The sequence below is a fragment of the Balaenoptera acutorostrata genome, chromosome 9, assembly GCF_949987535.1.
Source record: "Balaenoptera acutorostrata chromosome 9, mBalAcu1.1, whole genome shotgun sequence".
NCBI classification, from domain to species: Eukaryota; Metazoa; Chordata; class Mammalia; order Artiodactyla; family Balaenopteridae; genus Balaenoptera; species Balaenoptera acutorostrata.
Genome location: NC_080072.1, coordinates 109,541,721 through 109,555,812, shown reverse-complemented (window position 1 = coordinate 109,555,812; position 14,092 = coordinate 109,541,721). Strand labels below are relative to the sequence as shown.

The window sequence follows — 14,092 nt, the reverse complement described above, 5'->3', positions numbered from 1 at the left end:
TTTTTTTTTTTAAATTTATTTATTTTTGGGGCTTCCCTGGTGGCGCAGTGGTTGAGAGTCTGCCTGCCAATGCAGGGGACACGGGTTCGAGCCCTGGTCTGGGAAGATCCCACATGCCACGGAACAACTGGGCCCGTGAGCCACAATTACTGAGCCTGCGCGTCTGGAGCCTGTGCTCCGCAACAAGAGAGGCCCGTGCACCGCGATGAAGAGTGACCCCCGCTTGCCGCAACTAGAGAAAGCCCTCGCACAGAAATGAAGACCCAACACAGCTAAAACAAATAAATAAATTTATTTAAAAAAAAATTTATTTATTTTTGGCTGCATTGAGTCTTCATTGCTGCACGCAGGCTTTCTCTAGTTGCGGCCAGCGGGGGCTACTCTTCATTGCAGTGTGCAGGTTTCTCACTGCGATGGCTTCTCTTGTTGCAGAGCACGGGCTCTAGGCACACAGGCTTCAGTAGTTGTGGCTCGCAGGCTCTAGAGCGCAGGCTCAGTAGTTGTGGTGCATGGGCTTAGTTGCTCCGCGGCATGTGGAATCTTCCCGGACCAGGGATCGATCCTGTGTCCCCTGCATTGGCAGGCGGATTCTTAACCACTGTGCCACCAGGGAAGCCCTCTGGTGACTCTTATAAGGGCACTAATCCCATCATGAAGCTCCACCCTCATGACATCATCTAATCCTAATTACCTCCCAAAGGCCCCGCTTCCTAATGCATTACATTGGGGGGTAGGGTTTCAACATGTGAATTTTGGGAGACACATTCAGTCCATAACACTGCTTTAAGCCACTAGGTTTAAGGGCAGTTTGAAGCTTGAGGGTTTAGTGGGGCAGAAGCCCTGGGGAGCTTGTTAGCTGGGGAATGGTCTGACCACTAGCTATGTGGAGACCAGAGCCCAGGGCAGTGAGTGGCAGCAGGAGGTTAGTTGGTGGTCATCCTGGCTGTGCAGGGAGAGGCGCTATGAGCTGGGAGTAGAGGCTGGAGCTGGAGGAATTAAAAAGTAACCACATCCAGGATGTGTTTCAAAGGTCCAGCCTGGAGAGTGTGTTGATAGTTTGGATGCGGGGTGTGAAAAGAGTCATCGAGGATGACAGCAAGAATTTCGGTCTGAATTCCTGGATAAAGATGAGAGGAGGAGTTTTGGAGGAGGGGCGGGAACCAAGGATTCTGTTTTGCACCTGTTGACTCTCAAATATCTATTCGATATCCAAGTGGAGACGGCTGGACACACCAGTCTGGAGGTAAACGAGGAGGGCAGGGCCGGAGGTAGAAGGTGCCTGTGAACAGCTGTTGTTCAAAGCCATGAAGGAGACGAGATGGCTTAGGCAGTACATTTAGACCGGACAGAGGTGTGAAAACTGAGTCCTGCAGCTTTTCAGTTTACGAGACAGTAGAGATTAGGAGAAACGAGGAATGGACACTGAGGGGTGACCGTGAGGAGGAGGAAACCAAGGGCACAGTGCCTCTGAAACCACGTGACGAAGGCTTTCCAAGAAGGGGAGCAGGGGAACCGGAAGATGCGGACGAGAAGTGATGGAAAGTGACGCCCCCTGGACCAAGCAACCTCACCAGTGTGTGGACAGAACAGAATCTGCATTGGATTGAGATCCAGAAAAATGTGGAAGCGGAAAATGGAAATGAAGGACACGGACAAGCATCTCCAGGAGTGTCACTCGGAGGCGTGCAGGAGTGAGATGCTAAATGGACAGCCCTCTGCTGAGGGGTAAGAGGTGCGGAGAGAGGGTCCCGAGCGTCCAAGTGGAGGGCACGTGGCACACAGGTGGAGGGGTGGGCTGTAGACTGGAGGGCACAGCCTCTAACGGGCAAGAAGGCACAGCGCGTGGGTACAGGCGCAGAAATCGTGATAGGCTCTCGGTGCTGGGTTACCCCTGGTGGTCCCTCAGGGAAATAAAGGACAGAAAGTTTCTGAGAGCAGGAGAGCTTCAGAACTTTGAGGCGAGCAATGAAGGTGTGAAGCGCTCCGCCGGGGGGAGTGAACTGACAAAGGCCACGTGGTCGTGCTGGCCGGTGGCGCTAAAGACCCATTGGCTGTTTCTGGTCTTCATTTAAAGGAACACCCGTAGCGGCCTGTGCAGGAGCCAGGGGGGTGTGTCCCTCCGGCTCCGTTTCAAGAGAGAATCTGCAGCGGCTGGCGGAGGGCAGCTACCCGACAGGCTCCCCAGTGCAGGGCCTTCAGGATCGGACAGGACATCTGAGCCAAAGCCACGCTCTGCCTGGCAGCGCCCAGCCCGTGGCTGAGGGGGGGGTTCCCCTCGTGGGACGGCTCCACTGGCTGCCTTCGCCCCACGGCTCCCCACTGCGTTGGCCGAGACTTTCTCAGAATTGCAGCACGATCTCGGGCTCTCCTTACTCTGTCACAGGTGGCAGACCCCTCACATTCTGCAAGTTTTCCTTGTCGACCCCTCCCTCCCCAGCTGCATCCTTCAGAGGGGTCAGCCCCGCCCACCCACCTCAAGCTCCAGCTCGGCATCTACGTCTCAGCGACTGACTCCAGCTAACACGACGCGGTGAGGGGTCTTTTCCTCCAGCCACCTGCCCCTGCTCCCATCACGGTCCGCACACAGGTAAGCCGAGGGCTGGACTTCTCCACGTGAGCATAAAGGAGGGACAGCGGGGCCGAGGAATGGCGTTCCCAACACGTGCAGACCCCCCTCTGAGCGTGCAATCACGCTGGTTAAGAAGCGCGGTGAGACCCGGGAAACATGATGGTCCCTGAACGCTGGGACAGTCGGCCGTGCGCCCAGCTCAGCTTATCTTTGTTTTCATCTCACAACCGTCCGGCGGCTCACCCTCCCTTTCTTTAGAGAAAACACAGAGAGGCACCTGCCAGACTGCTCTTCAGGAGCTTCTCAGTTTGGGCCACAATCCTGAGTTGTCAAAAGAACAGACTTACATCCCACACCCTCCTTGTACCAGGCATTGCGCTGGGGACTTACTGTATCCATTATTCAATTATCTGGGCCTTAAACAATAGGTAGGTGAGGTTGAGCTTATTTTACCTATTTTTATACACGAAGAAACTGAGACTCAAAGAGAAGCCACACGGCCAGTAAGTGGTAGATGAAGGATTTGGACCCGATTCTGCCTCAAAGGCTTCAGAACCTGAGCTCTTTCCACCAGATCATGCTGTCGGTGCTTTTAGATACAAAGTACCTATCAGAGCTACTAATTAATTTAATCTTATGTACACAGAGTTCTTACATTATGCAAATGTGTATGTAAATGATTATTTTAATTTGTACAAACAAAGATGCAAATGTATCCTTTGGTTTACAGAAAACTGGTAAGATAACGTTACCTCAGTTGACCCACCCGAGGGCTCCAGCAAATCAAAATCATTCTAGGATAAATAAAACCCCAGCTTTCCATATGAGAGCTCTTTCTTCAGAATTTAAAACATTGAGTTTCTGCCCCCCCCCCCATCCTGGTGATGTTCTTCAGGGCTAAGATAAATGTGAGAAGCAAAACCTCTCTGGAATTTTCTCTATCCAAATAAAAAAAACAGAACCCATGCTTGAGTTCCATCCTTCAGGATTCAGGCCTGGACATAGCCCTGGCCTTTTAACAGTCTGACTAAAGAAATCACACCTTTACCTGAATTCAGGGCACCCAGAAATCACTTTCTCCTTCCTCCCCTCCCCTAAGCCGATGAGTTTTAGGAACAGGTAGTATAATTTGAGAGGTGCAGGGAAAATTGACTGCCTCTGCTCACTCCCCCCCCATACACATCCCACCCAGGCCTCAGGGGTCTGAAGGCGAAGTTGTCCAAAGTTTAGGAATCTCCATTGAAAAGTAAGTCCCTTGGGCTCATCAGCCATTGTCACCTAATACCTAACTCAGACAAAAATGCTGCTGGAGATGTAAGTTAGGATAAGGGGGAGAGGGAATAGGGTGGAGAAGGTAGAAGTGAGGTAGACAGATAAGGTGGAGAGAAGGGAGATGAGGTGGAGAGGAGGTGAGGGAGAAATGGGAAAAGGAGCCCTGAACAGGGGGCAATGGAATGCTGGAAGGCAAATGCAGCCTGGAAGAGTGACCTCCCCGAGGACGTAAGGCTCCTCTGATGGCACTTTGCGGGGTAGGGCTGGTGGCTTCCCTGCCACCTCCCCTCACAGCTCCCTGCGCTCCAGCGCACCCCGTGCTTGCGCAAGTTCCTCAACCAGACGCTCTCTTCCTGGCTCTGAGCCTTTTCACACACGGTCCCTCTCCAGGAACCCTTGCTGCCCCGCATCTGCTTGGCTACTGGCTACCGGCTGCCCTCTGGTCAGCGCTGTGCCTCTCCTCCCGCCTCAGACAGAGTCTAGCACAGACCTAGGTGCTAGGTCTCCCTGCCCTGGACTCCCCCAGCACTCTCCGTGAAGTCCCAGACCACACAGATCCTGTTTTATTTATCTTCATATTTCTAGCATCTAGCTCAGTGTCTTAAACAAATAGCTTTAGTAAATATTCAAGTGACCCAGTGAAACTCTATGACCGAACTTACAACCTTGTCCAGTAGCCGTTAGGTCATCTGTCTGTTCCTGGACCCCTAGAAGCTTAGTACAGTGCCTGGTCCCTAGGGGATCCTCAGTAAACAGTTCTGGGGGTGATTAAGTAACTTAGGCAAAATGCTGGATTGTCTTCGTGGTGGGAAAGGCTTCTCCTGCTCCCCGCACTGTGGTCCGCAGCTCCTCCTGGACGACTGTACGAAGACACACGCTAGTTGTCGACACTGACACACCCACAGGGAGCCACCCCTCGGCTGCCCCTGGATAGTGAGCCGCCAGCCCAGCTCTGTGCTTCACGTTCCAGAGGCAGGCTCGCGTCCCTCTAGCCCCTCTTCCCTCCCTTTCCTGCTGCTTCTGGAATTAAGGTGCCGCTGGTCTGGCCTCACTCTGACATTCATTACTCTGGTATTGATGGCCTTCCACCTCCCTGTTATTCTGTGAAGATTAGAAAGCAGAGGCCTTCCTTGGGCAAGGGAATAGGTTTCGTCAGTATTCCGGGTGTAACAGCAGAAAGTATAATAAATCCTGGCAGTCAATCGAATATGACATGATAATGAATGTTAACATCACGTGCCCCCCTTCGCCGACAGAGGGGAAAGTCATGTTAGATTACAGCTAAACACGGGCGCCGCGTGATTCCCATCTGCCTCCTTTTCTCTCTCCTCATTCTGCGGGTTTGACCTCGCTGCCTGCTCCAGCCCTACACCCCAGCTTCACTGGCGCTCGATGCTCAGAAACACTGCTTCAATTCCCAGAGCTCCACATCCTGTCCCTGAGAAACCTGACCTTGGACGAAACTCCCCTCCCCTGAACTTAACAGAATCCTCTGCCTGGGAGCCCCCTGCAGTCCTGGGACAGCGGCCACCGCCCAACCCCACCCCGCCCAAGTCTGAGTCAGACCCAGTAAGATAACAAACCAGGAGGGCGCACTATGAGGGGAATTCCAAGTTCAGAGCCAGTTTCATGCAAGTCAAGAGGCGAGACTCCGCTCCACCCCACGTGAGGCTAAGACAAAACCAGAGTCAAACACCTGTTCCCTGCCTGAGTTTTCCCCCAAACTACTCAGTTTCTGATGATGCTTTGCCTGCTACTTTGAACTTTTAAAAAGCTCAGATTCTCCTAATATAATTCCCAGAATCAGCATTTGCTCCATTGAATCATGATGGATAAAGGTAATAATATCCATTAGTGTTTAAAAAAAAAAAAGACCTTAGTATCAGGGTTTTTTAGAGGTTTTTTAACGTTCTTCAGCAGCCTCAGGTCCATCGACTGGCCAGTCGGAACCTGCTCTCCTTGCTCAGCCAAAATATGTGATAATTGTCCTTTCATCATGGAGCTAAGGGTAACCTTCAACTAAGAGTAATTATTAGTAAGCCATGATGATATGCCAAGCATTATGCTATTTGGTCCTTATGTACACACATGCCATATGGATTCCGGGTTATATGTTTTATCTGGCTCAGGAAGCTGTAGGCACTTACCCCAAGCATCACAGCCGTGGAGTCATGAAGTGTCAGGCTGGGGCATCATCGTGTCCACTCTGTCCATCCAGCATCAATACGAGGACTCACTGTGGACCAGGTGACCAGACTCAAGCTTCCTCTCCCCAGGGCACATCCAATACTCCTCAGTAGAAATGGATTGACGACTTGCTTAAAATGCTTCAGATTCTGGAAAGGTAGGAAGGATGGCTAATTTAATAATAAATATTATTATTATTAACATCTGATTAGTACTTTACAGTTTACAAAGCACTTTTGTCCACATTATTTCATCCGATCCTCAAGAAAAAAAAAAAACAAAACACAAAGTAGGCATTATTATCATACTCACTTTACGGATGAAAAAACAGATGAAACTAATCTACATTCACATGTGCCTGAATATTTAAATACAGACTGAAAACCGGGTCCCCAAACAACAAAATTCAATTTAATAGCAATAATGATCCTAGTGTTATTTAGATGTCACTTTTCAGTTTCAAAGTATTTTCACATACATTTAGTTTTAAAGTTAAATTGAACAAATCTGCAGAAATGCTAAAACGTGTATCTTTAACCCAGTCATCCCAGATCCTGAAATCTTTCATAGGGAAATACACCAAGTCAAGGCATCTCTACCCAACAGTCTCTATTTCCTCGTATTGCCGTCTTGAAGCTGGTAAGGGAAACACGTGTCGGGGGAGGGAATTCTTGGGGCCTCCTCCCCAGGCTGCAGCCCCAGCTCAGGGAGAGGAAACCCCACCGCCTTCTCTCAGCTCTCTTCCCAGCTTTCCCTCAGGGGAGGAGGAACTGCTCATTTGATCACTGAGAGACTAAGTTCCTAAGGGAACTCATTTCTACAGTGGGTGAAGCCATTGCTTTGAAAAGTAACATGCATCTGTGAAAAACTCTCTTCCCAGTTCTCCACCTGCCCCTGCTGGACAAGGCTGGAGTGAACATCTCGTCCAGGTGAGGGGCAGAGAAAATGCTGATGTTCTAACATGGAGTGGATCAAAATTATACACACACACACACACACACACACACACACACACACACACAGCCGGACCTCATTGTGTGTGTTTTTAAAAACTTTTTTAAGGACTAGAAGGCTATTTACACTCATGTTAATGCTTACTAATACCTTTATAATGATTATGTGTTATTTGTATAATCAGAAAAAAATTAATCGATAGGACAGGTAAGACCGGATTGACAACGGATTGTATAAAAAAAGACCCAAGGGTGCAGCAGACCCACCTCAACATGAGGCTTCCAAAGTCGCCTCAGTGGTAAGTTGAGCACATCAAGCCTATCTGACCTAAAGAATCTGCCAGAAAAACCCTCGTACAGAATACGACCATCCTCCAGGGAAGATAGCTCAAAGGACATTAAGCTACTAACAGTCTGCCTGGCACACAATAAGTCTTTAAACTCCAGAATTTACAAGTATTGAATTGGCCAAAAAGTTCATTTGGGTTTTTCCATACGAACTTTTTAGCCACCCCAATACTTCAGGAACACATGCTCCAAGATCATTTGGGTATTTGCCTCAAGGTGCAGAAAGAAGAATCCCAGTTTCCCCAGTTCCTGCCTGGCCTTACCCGCTCTGCTGCCAACACTGCACATCGATCATCCCAGTGGTGAACAACCAGTGTCAGGGGCAGCAGGCCGGGTGTTATGCTGGACGTAATTTGAACTGTGTGGCTTTAATCCTCAATACACAAAATGTGTGGTTCGTACAGTGTTCTGTGATTTTAAAGAAGCCCTTCCTCCTTAACCCCCCCCCCCCACCGCCGCTGTGTTCCCCACCCCCTTTAGAATTCCCTTTTCCTTAGGCTTCTACATCCCTGTTAGCACCATCCCCCTCCTCTGAGCCACTGTTGTTAGAGCTGGAAGGATACTGGAGAGCACCCAGCTCAGCCCCTCATGTAGAAACCCAGCAGGACCCTGTGGGGCTCCTGGGCACAAAAGCCTTTCTGTGTCCCTTGTTTCTTATTTGTAGGAAATAGGCTTCATTTAGCCTCCAAGACCTTCCCTGAGTTCCAAAGGGCAGGTTCAAACAGTTACTGATTAGGAATGGAGGGGCTGCAGAGACAAGGGAGGAGCAGTGGAGAAACCACAGTGCAGCCGTGAGGCAGGGTCCTGGTGCCCCCTCAGGGGATGCACATCACAATGTCCTTGAGCTGTTTTGCAGATACTGAAACTCCCTCCAGGGGGGAGAAGTTAACTGTCTGCCACCCACGAGCACGGAGACCCCAGACCAGTTGGAACCAGAAAGTTTATGATGCCGACTCCTGCTTACCTCCCCACCAACCAGTCAGAAGAATGTCCACGAGCTGACCACGCCCTCTTTGAACCATTACTATAAAACTCCTCACGACCCCCTCCAGGTCGGGACACACAGTTTTGAGGGCATTAGCTGTGGCCCCCTCTGCCTGGCAAGGCAATAAGGCTATTCTTTTCTACTTCACCCAAAACTGTCCCCAAGATTCAATTTGGTACCAGGGTACAGAGGCGGAATTTTGGCTACAATGTTACTGACAAGGAATTGGTGTCACAGGAAGTGAAGCAAACTTGTCCAATGCCAGCCAGGTCCTTAGTAGCGGGGCCCGGCCATGAGCACAGACAGGCACTGTGTTCACTGCATCTGGGGACCAAATAACTGACACTTAAATATAAAGATGGGGCTGGTGTAAGGGAATGCGTCATCGATCATCGGTTCTGGATTTGATGTCTCTCTGACCCTGGTCTTGGGCAAATCGCTCTGCATTCTGAGCCAGTTTCTGCTTCTATACAAAAACCATCCAGAAGGACTTTTGTAGGGGTGAATGAGATAATACATGTGATAAAAGCACTTTGTAAACTGCAAAAAAAATTATACACATTGTAGACATTGTTATTTTCGACTGCTGGTTAGACACTTTTCCAGAAGAATGTGCATTTTAAAAGAGATTTTCACCTGGTAAGAATCCTGGAGGTAAGGCCCTCTCAAACACTGCTGGCGAGAACATGAACGGCTACAATGACCTGGCAAGATCTATTAAAATTCAAAATATACACCTACTTTGCCCCCTAAATCACACGTAAGAGCTCCTACCCCTAGAAACAAAAGTAGAGTGTCAAAGAGTATGCGTACAGGATGGTTACTGCACCAGAGTCTGTAGTGACTACAAGTGGAAACTCACTCAATACAGGAAAAGGTTAAACACCCCAAGAACACTCACACCATAAAATATTCTTCAACTAATAAAAAGAATGTGGTCTTGTTCAATCTGTATCGATTGACCTGAGGGGATTTCTGTGATATATGGTTCAGAGAAAAACAAGTTGCAGAGAAATGTACTTAAGTGATTTCAGTTTTGTAAGACTAGGACTAAAATAATCCCCTACATTTGTGTTAAGAAAGAGCAAGGGAGGGAGGGAGAGAAGGAGTGTGGGACAGAGAAAGAGGAGAAAAGAAAGTGAATAATAAGAGTGAGGTCTCATGAACCCAGAGCAATGGGTGTCCAGTGGTAGAATTTCAGGATGTTTAGCCAATAGGAAAATAAATTCAAAACGAAGTCAGGGAAACATCAAATACGATGAACAGCAGGAGTCTCTGCTTGGGCATGCGGCCGCCTCTCCAGGCACTGACTTCTCCATTCGGAAGCCCCAGGGTTCACAGTCCTCACTCGCCAGCCCAGGTGTCTGCAGCCGCTTCGGTAAGTCATCCCGATGCCCATCTCCGCAGGCAACAGGAGTCTGCGGGGGGAAGTTCATCCAAGTTTTTGGATTTGCCAAGATCTCATTCTTGGGTTCTCCACTAATCTTTAGGATGGAGCCTAAGGTGCAAGCCAAGGTTATAAAAGCAGAGGCAAGCAATCAAGTGTTCTTGACAATGAAGTTGCACCCTTCAGAGCACAGAGTTGATGGCTCTCAGCACGTAATGACCAATATGGGTTGCTGTTGTAAGGAATCGCGTGTTGTAATCATAATAAAACACTCCTCCACAGACAGAGAGTGCTGGTCTCACGCACGCCTTGTTGCTTCACTATTGCCAAGCATCCGGACTCGGGCTCAGAAGGAAACACAGACAGAGAAGGACTCAGTGTGCAGCTGAAGGAGCAGATTCCAGTTTTAATCAGTCAGGAAGCCCACACGTCAAGAAGCTGGGCAGCTGGCTAACAAACGGGAGCAACGCTGCATCAGGGGACCTTAGAATTCCTGGCTACTTCAAGGCAACAGCGAGCCGAGCTATGTGCAGTCCAGCAAAGATAGTTGTTCTTTTTTTTTTTAACATCTTTATTGGAGTGTAATTGCTTTACAATGGTGTGTTAGTTTCTGCTTTATAACAAAGTGAATCAGCTATACATACACATACATCCCCATATCTCCTCCCTCTTGCATCTCCCTCCCACCCTCCCTATCCCAGCCCTCTAGGTGGTCACAAACTCCTTAAATGCCAACTTGTCTAGGACACCTTTTCCTCACCAGCAAAGTGCACTGTTCTTCCTCTGTGAACCCCTGGTACCTCGCTTTACCCCTTCTCAACACCCGCTAAATGGCACTGCTATTAGTTATCTGCATGTCTCACTTTGAGATCATTTCCATCTTTATGTCACCTCCTTCCTCACCATGGCTCAGCAGGCTGTGGACCTTGATGAAGGCTGATGTGTGTTGAATGAATCTGCTCCTTCCATACAAGGCTCTTCATAGGCACAGCAAAGGTTAAAGAGCCTGGGCTGAGAATCAGGACAAGGGAATCCCAGTTCTGGTTCTATCTCTAACCTCTCAATGAAGTCAGACAAATCCCTTGGCTCACCTTGGATTAATTTACCCATGAGCACAGCATGAAATCTTGAGACTGGGAAAAACAGTAAGGAACTGATGGGGGAAATCATGACCAAGTAGCAGTAAGACACACGCCCTCTCCCTCGGGTCCCCCCTGCCTGTGCAACAGCAAACGCCTGCCTCGCTGGTGAGAGTGAGCTCAGGCATTGCCTCCTCATGGAAGCCTTCCATGCCTACCCAAGGAGACTTGGTACCCACTGTACACTCTATGGTTAACTACTTGGGACTCTTTATCTACACTCTACTGCAAGTTCTTTGTGAGAGGGTTCAGAGGGAAACGCAGTGACTCTGTATCTGTGTATCCCCAGGGCCTAATATAACACCTGGTCCACAGTTGGCACCCAATAAAAATAGATGAACAAGTAAATGGGTGGATCAATGAGGGAGGGAGGGAAGGAAAGAGGGAAATCTTTGTATCTTGGGCTCTGGTTTGGTTACAATGACTCTGAGCTGATCTAATGATAGAATTGGTGTCTCCAGTCTATTTGCTGATGAAATAACATGGAAGTTCCCTAAGATTTGGGGACTTGAAATCTAAATATGATTTCTCTCTTAATCTGTCCTTGTTTATAAATTAACTTCACCCACTGGCAATACCAGGATGAATCACACCATCTACAGAATATTTTCCCAAATACGAGTGGGAAGGGAAAGGATTTCCTGTTGGGCACATTATATATGATCTTCTATTTAATCCTCACAACAAGTGTGTACAGTCAGTGTTATGAAGTACATTATATGGGTAAAATAACTCAGATCTAAGAGGTGAAAAATTCATCTATGGTCATCCTGCAGGAAGCGGCAGGTCCAGGGTTCACCAGAAGCCAAACCCAGCGGCCTACAAAATATCTATAAGGAAATTATTTCCTGTCCATCTCTATAGAAAATCATGGAGACGCAATGTCCACTGAAAAAGGATGGGAAGGGAGAGAGGCGACTGGTTCACTCTGAATCTGATCAGCCATCACCGCTCGCTCGCCATCCCATCTCTGGCCCACCCACAAGCCCTGACCGACTGTGCCCAGCCCGAGTGGGTAGCGATGGACATACTCCCACCCTGGAACGTACTTGCCCACCTCCCCAAGGGAGCCACTCTGTGATGTGCAAACCCACCTATGCTGGGCTGCCCGAGAGGCGTGAAGGGGCTGTGCCGCGTAGAAATGGACTCTTTCACTTAGCAGGAGGCAGGTAATTTCTTTTGTCCCTGCTGATGCATTATTGATTGTGATGAATGTCAGAGTGGGAGCCCATTCCAGGAGCCATTAAACAATAATTTCATCTCCGGTGGGTAATTGATTGTCAGGGGCCCACAGTGGCTGGTTGTGAAGTGGTGGTAACGTGAATGTTTTTATTTAGGGCAGGATGTGAAGGGAAGATGGCATGATTTATTTATCAAAAATCAAGCCCGGTTTGCAGGAACGGGAAGCTGAGATGGGAAGTTGACCTTCTCCGAGATTCAGGCCGCCTGTCTGCAGAGGTCAGACTCCTGCTACTCAGATCAGGGACATATCAGGGACTCTCTCCTCTGCCTGCTCCCAACCGCCACCCTCCCTACCCAAACGGAAAATCCAAGGCATTGACTTTCAAAAATCAACATTCCTCCTCCATCCCCACTTCACAAGCCCTCCCAGCCTGTATACCCATCATCGAAATCCAGATGTGCATTCTCTTCATACAGGACAGTTCAGATCTACTGGGCCCCTGAGTTCACACCATGTAGGGCCCTCCCCGTGCCTCCCCACGAACCCAGGGCCCACTTATTCCCCGAGCCCCAGATGACAGCACCTGCTGAGGGAGCCCGATCCACCTCCATCCCCAGGTGAAAGTGTGAGTTGTTCTGCCCCCCAATTCTATGGCAATTCACTCATGTCTCTACATAGAGCTATGATACTGTGTTCTGAATATTTGTTGAGAAGTCTGTCTTGACCATCTGGTCAATGATTCACACTCTTTTCTGGATTATAAACTTATAGAATTTGATGAAAACTATGAAATGTCTCCCTAGGGAAGAATGTGAGCATCTTAGCAGATACACAAAATGTTGCACACAGTTTTAGGCTGTCTACCGATCCCCCAAAAACCATTCCTGGGACTCAGGTTAAGAATCTCTACTCCGACGGAGCCAAGGCCAGTATCTTATTCACCTTTGTGTCTCCAGGCACAATGCAACGTGTGGAACATAGTAGGAGCTTAACAAATGCTTGGTGAATGGGTGCAGACTGTCTGCACGGGGCTCATGAAGGTGGGTGTGTAGGCTTCCCTGGGAGCTGTAGGCCTCAAGCATTACTGAGCGAAGAGATAGGAAGTGATACCTGGAACCGTGCAGGGGGAGCTGTTGCCGCCACCCTGAGCTGGGCCTCGGTCTATGTTTTAGCTTCATAACTGGGAAGACAGGATGAGGAAGGGCATGAATGCTGCACAGTGCCACAGAGCTTCGCAGAACTGAACTGGAAACTGCAGACAGCACCCGGGTGCGGGGACTAAGGCCAAGGAGACCCAAAGACTTACCCAAATCTCTGGGCCTCACCCTTCTCATTTCTGTTTTTAGAACTGGAAGACTTATCATGTCCAAAAGGCCTGGGCACAATAATTTCACCCATAACAATAAAAAACAACCCAGCAGCAAAGGAGCTCCCACCATCAGGCCCTCGGGACACGGGCTTTGCCCTCAGCCCCGTAAACGTGACCCTGTGTTCCCTGGAACGCCCTCTCTTACAGCGAGGACATTGCTCAGTCTGCAGCTTTAAAGGCTTCTGCTCCCAAACACAGGGCTGCTGCAGGAAAAGTTGTGCAGCCTCACGTGTGGAACGAAGATGCTGGAATCAGTGCCTAAATCTGAACATTAGCTCTCACTTGGGCCAGTTACTAAAACACTCTGTGCTTCAGTTACTTGACTATAAAATAAAAGCAAAATAATTCCTACTCCTGAAGACTGTGAGAAGAACAAGTGAGCACTGAGGGCTCAGAACACATAAGCCCTCAGTAAATGTCAGCCATTACTATTACTATAGCGGGGAGGAGTGGGTCGATATTGTTATTGCAGTAAAGAGTTTTCAGAGTATATGTGTGCGGAAGGATAGGCTTATTTTATTTTATTTTATATTTTAGCTCAGACATCAGTTGAGCGGCAATTCTTCTATCAGGAGCATCCTGTCCTCCAAAGATAAGAAAGCCACCTCCCCAACAAGCTCCCCATCAAAGAGCCCCCATTCCCTCTACGTACAAAACAAGCCAGTCCTCAAAGTAGGCCTCCAAAGCTCAGACCTGGAAC

The 14,092-nt window shown here is 48.9% G+C and overlaps 1 long non-coding RNA gene across 1 annotated transcript in view; it reads right to left on the bottom strand.

Annotated features, from left to right (window-relative positions):
* The window catches only part of LOC102998626 (uncharacterized), a 335,370-nt gene that overhangs the window by 169,767 nt on the left and 151,511 nt on the right, over positions 1-14,092 (bottom strand). Inside the window, exon 4 of the long non-coding RNA XR_009009312.1 lies at positions 5,989-6,177. This is a non-coding gene — a long non-coding RNA (uncharacterized LOC102998626). The remainder of the gene's footprint in view (positions 1-5,988; positions 6,178-14,092) is intronic.